The sequence below is a fragment of the Coregonus lavaretus genome, assembly GCF_964263955.1.
Source record: "Coregonus lavaretus genome assembly, contig: HAP1_SCAFFOLD_1347, whole genome shotgun sequence".
In the NCBI taxonomy this organism is placed as follows: domain Eukaryota; kingdom Metazoa; phylum Chordata; class Actinopteri; order Salmoniformes; family Salmonidae; genus Coregonus; species Coregonus lavaretus.
In genome coordinates, this window is record NW_028164424.1 from 119811 (window position 1) to 125054 (window position 5244).

Consider the following 5244-nt stretch of genomic DNA (forward strand, 5'->3'; position numbering starts at 1 on the left):
AACAACACTGTCTCTAGTCATTTCTCCTCTCCCATTTTACCATTTATTTTTGTTGTTTTCATAATCCATAGGCTAATCCTTTTTTCCATTTTCATAGTCCTGAAACAATATTAAACAAACACTACATTCCCTCCCTGTGTGTGTGTGTGTGTGTGTGTGTGTGTGTGTGTGTGTGTGTGTGTGTGTGTGTGTGTGTGTGTGTGTGTGTGTGCACTCCCTGGATGAGGAGATGTAATCTGATGTTTTGTCCACAGAAACCAACAGGAGAGATCAGAGTCAGAGATTCTCAGTGGTCAGACTTCCCAGAGTCATCAAACAGACCTGGCCTCCATATTCAGTGTATGTGGTCCTGTTATGTGTACATTTGTTTTTGTTTACCTCAAGTAAATTTGATCTGTAAATCATTCATTCATGTGTTAATGAGAAAGCATTTAGTCTCTTGCTTAACTTATTTACTTGATTTATTTCAGTTGCTTGAAGAGAATATTATGACATTTGTGAAGAACGAGCTGAAGATGTTCAAGAGGATTCTTAGTCCAGAACTCCCAGAAGGCTTTGAGAGTCAGAAGCAGGATAAGGAAGTGGTGAATGCTGAAGATGAGAAGCAGGAGAGCATTGCCAGAGAGGGGGCTCTGAAGATCACACTGCACGTCCTGAGGAAAATGAACCAGAAGGAGCTTGCTGACACACTGGAGAAAAGTAAGAGCTGTCTACCTCATGTTGAATGCTGTTTTAGAACATTTAAAAGCTGTAGCTAAAGTACAGCTAAAGTAGCTGTGTAACTAAGTGATATTGTAGCAGCCTTAACACAACACCTAGTGACCTCATCAAGTAGCAGCAGGGATGTGTTGTGTTGATTAATTTAGACAGAGAGAGAGAGAGAGAGAGAGAGAGAGAGAGAGAGAGAGAGAGAGAGAGAGAGAGAGAGAGAGAGAGAGAGAGAGAGATTAATGATACATTCAGATAGTAATAGTAAATAAATAAATTTTATAACAGTCCTAGAATACTGTAGGCATTAAAACTGACGTAATATTAATATCCTCTGTGTTATTTCTTCATTCAGATGAGCTTGCTGTGATTTGCCAACGTGAACTCAAATCTAATCTAAAGAAGAAGTTTCAATGTGTATTTGAGGGGATCGCTAAACAAGGAAACCCAACACTTCTCAATAAGATCTACACAGAGCTCTACATCACAGAGGGTGGAACAGGAGAGGTCAATAATGAACATGAGCTGAGACAGATTGAGACAACAACCAGGAAACAAGCAAGACCAGAGACTGCAGTCAAATGTAACGACATCTTCAAACCCTTAACTGGACAAGACAAACTCATCAGAACTGTGCTGACAAAGGGAGTCGCTGGCATTGGAAAAACAGTCTCTGTGCAGAAGTTTGTTCTGGACTGGGCTGAAGGAAAAGCAAATCAGGATGTCCAATTTGTATTTTCATTCCCTTTTCGGGAGCTGAATTTGATGAACAGGGAAAAACACACTTTGATTGAACTTCTCAATCACTTCTCAAAGGAAACCAAAGAATCAAGAATCTCCAACTACGACAAGTACAAAGTTCTGTTCATCTTTGATGGTCTGGATGAGTGCCGACTGCCCCTAGACTTCCAGAAGAACAAGATGTGTTGTGACGTCACAGAGTCAACCTCAGTGGATGTTCTGCTGACAAATCTCATCAAGGGAAATCTGCTTCCCTCTGCTCTCCTCTGGATAACTACCCGACCTGCAGCAGCCAATAAGATCCCTTCAGGGTGTGTTGACCAGGTGGCAGAGGTACGAGGGTTCAATGACCCACAGAAGGAGGAGTACTTCAGGAAGAGATTCAGTGATGAGGACCTGGCCAGCAGAATCATCTCACACATAAAGACATCAAGGAGCCTCCACATCATGTGCCATATTCCAGTCTTCTGTTGGATTTCTGCAATAGTCCTTGAACACATGTTGAGTACAGACAAGACAGAAGAGATGCCCAAGACTCTGACTGAGATGTACTCACACCTTGTGGAGTTTCATACCAAACAGAAGAATGAAAAGTATCTTGGGAAAGAAGAGACAGGTCCACACTGGAATAAAGAGAGCATTCTGTCACTGGGAAAACTGGCTTTTCAACAGCTTGTGAATGGCAATCTGATTTTCTATGAAGAAGACCTGAAAGAGGCTGGCATTGATGTCAATGAAGCCTCAGTGTACTCAGGATTGTGCACACAGCTCTTTAAAGAGGAATGTGGGCTGTACCAGGACAAGATGTACTGCTTCGTGCATCTGAGCATTCAGGAGTTTCTGGCTGCTGTATATGTGTTCCTCTCATTCATCAACAACAATGAGAATCTAATGGCCAATCCGCAATCAACGGCCAAGAACTTATTTGCGCTGTTCAGAGACAAGCCTGAAGTTACTGTCTACAAGAGTGCTGTGGATAAAGCCTTACAAAGTGAGACAGGAAACCTGGACCTGTTCCTCCGCTTCCTTTTGGGCCTCTCACTGAAGTCCAATCAGAAGCACTTACGAGGTCTACTGACAAAGACAAGAAGCAGCTCACAGAGCCATGAAGAAACAGTCAAGTACATCAAGGAAAAGATCAGGGAGAATCCCTCTCCAGAGAGGTGCATCAATCTGTTCCACTGTCTGAATGAACTGAATGACCATTCTCTAGTGGAGGAGATCCAAAGCTACCTGAGATCAGGAAGTCTCTCAGAAGAAGAACTGTCACCTGCACAGTGGTCAGCTCTGGTCTTTGTGTTGCTGACTTCAGAAAAGGAGCTGGATGTGTTTGACCTGAAGAAATACTCCAGATCAGAGGAAGGTCTTCTGAGGCTGCTGCCAGTGGTCAAAGCCTCCAGAGCTGCTCTGTGAGTACATAAAATGACATTTAAGTATTAATCATCAGGAAGAAATATTCAGTTTAGAGACAAATATGTATTATTGAAAAACATATTGAATCAATGCATTGATCTTGACATTAGTATAACAATATGACCATACAATTCTAGGAGACGGAAGATGAATCTATATGTTGTTTAAGAGAATAAACCAAATGCATCTGCCATTGTCCTTCTACACTACTGGTGTTAAATTAACAGTGTGTTTGTGAAATCATGATGATCTCTTTGCAGAGTGTCATTCTGTGGAGTCACAGAGGAAGGCTGTGCTTCTCTGGTCTCAGCTCTGAAGTCAAACCCCTCACACCTGAGAGAGCTGGATCTGAGTAACAATGACCTGAATGATTCAGGAGTGAAGCTGCTCTCTGCTGGACTGGGGAATCCCCACTGTAAACTGGAGACTCTGAGGTCAGTATTCCTGTATTTGGTCAACAAGTGATAACTGTTCACCAGATCCACATGTGTTTACCAGGCACACATAGTCCACACCATATGTGTTTGGACAGTGAAGCTTACAGTTTTACATTTGGTGCTATGCTCCATCATTTGGGATTTGAGATGGAATGTTTCATATTAGGCAACAGAACAGAATGTCACCTTTTATTTGATGTTAATGGTGAGAGGTTAGCATGTTTTGTTGTAGCCTCTGTAACTTTCTCACTCATTATTATTCATGATTCATTCATGATTTGTCTTAATCATGGGATCATCAGGATTAATTTAGTAGTGTTTAGAAACCTGTTATCTACTCTCTTAGACAGAAAATTACTCCAGTCATCATCCACCATTAAGTTACTATCGGGCAAAACACAACCCAAAACACAACCAAAACAAACTGCAAATGCAACCAACATGTTTGGAACAAAAACTAAACTTTAATGCACTATAAGTGAATTGGTCAGAATACTTATAACTTCTTCAAATAGGGGGACTAGATACATAAAGTGCTTTCATTTCTAAATGGTGAAACAGATATGTATGAAAATACCCTCAAATAAAAGATGACATTATATACTGTCACCTCATATGAAACATTTGATCTCAAATCCAAAATGCTGAAGTACAGAGCCACATTTAAAATGTTAGCTTCACTGTCAAAATAGATATGGTGTGGACTGCATACTAAATACAATCTAAATCTGATACCTCACTGTCTGTCTTTTGACTGATACTGCTTTTTAAACTGCTCTTGTCAGTCTACTCAAATATTTGTAATATAAATGTTTCTCTCTACAAGCAATATTATGATAATTTATAATAAAAATACAATCATTTATGAATAGATATGGCAGGTTTCAGGACACTGATATATCTGAACATGTAAAATGTTGTACAATTACTCACCACCAAAGAATAGCAGTGTGGTTTTAATATGATTTGACTCTTTGCAGGCTGTCAGGCTGTCTAGTCACAGAGGAAGGCTGTACTTCTCTGGTCTCAGCTCTGAAGTCAAACCCCTCACACCTGAGAGAGCTGGACCTGAGCTACAATCACCCAGGAGACTCAGGAGTCAGACTGCTCTCTGCTGGACTGGAGGATCCACACTGCAGACTGGAGAAACTCAAGTATGTAGAGGGTTTATGTCAATGTTCATATCAGACATGTTGGAGTTATCAGGCTAGTTAAGACAAACATTCTGACCACCACTTGAACTAAGTTATATAAAGACTGTGTGTGTGTGTGTGGGTCCGTGTGTGTGTGTGTCTGTGTGTGCACGTGTATCAGTACACACACTGGACACACACACAAACACACTGGACACACACACACACACACACACATTGGACACACACTGGACACACACATACTGGACTCACACACACACACACTGGACACACACACACACACTCTCACACTGGACACACACACACACTCACACTGGACACACACACACACTGGACACACACACACACACACAAACACACTGGACACACACACACTGGACACACACACTGGACACACACACCGTACACACACTGGACACACACACACTGGACACACACACTGGACACACACACCGGACACACACTGGACACACAAACACTGGACACACACTGGACACACAAACACTTGCCACACACTGGACACAGACACACACTGGACACACACACACACACTCACACTGGACACACACACACACCGGACACACACACACACCGGACACGCACTCACACACACACACACAAACTGGACACACATACTGGGTACACACACATACACACACACTGGACAAACACACACACACTGAACACACACACACTGGATACACACACACCGGACACACACACATGCTGGACACACAAACTCTGGACACACACACACTGGACACACACACGCACACACACACACACACACA

At 42.2% G+C, this 5244-nt stretch overlaps 1 long non-coding RNA gene across 1 annotated transcript; it reads left to right on the forward strand.

Moving 5' to 3' along the window:
• Nucleotides 1–255: 255 nt before the first annotated feature.
• On the forward strand, nt 256–1079 carry LOC311117036. Its single transcript, XR_014611550.1, has 3 exons — nt 256–339; nt 471–699; nt 1064–1079. It is a non-coding gene; the product is annotated as an uncharacterized lncRNA (long non-coding RNA).
• Nucleotides 1080–5244: the final 4165 nt, after the last annotated feature.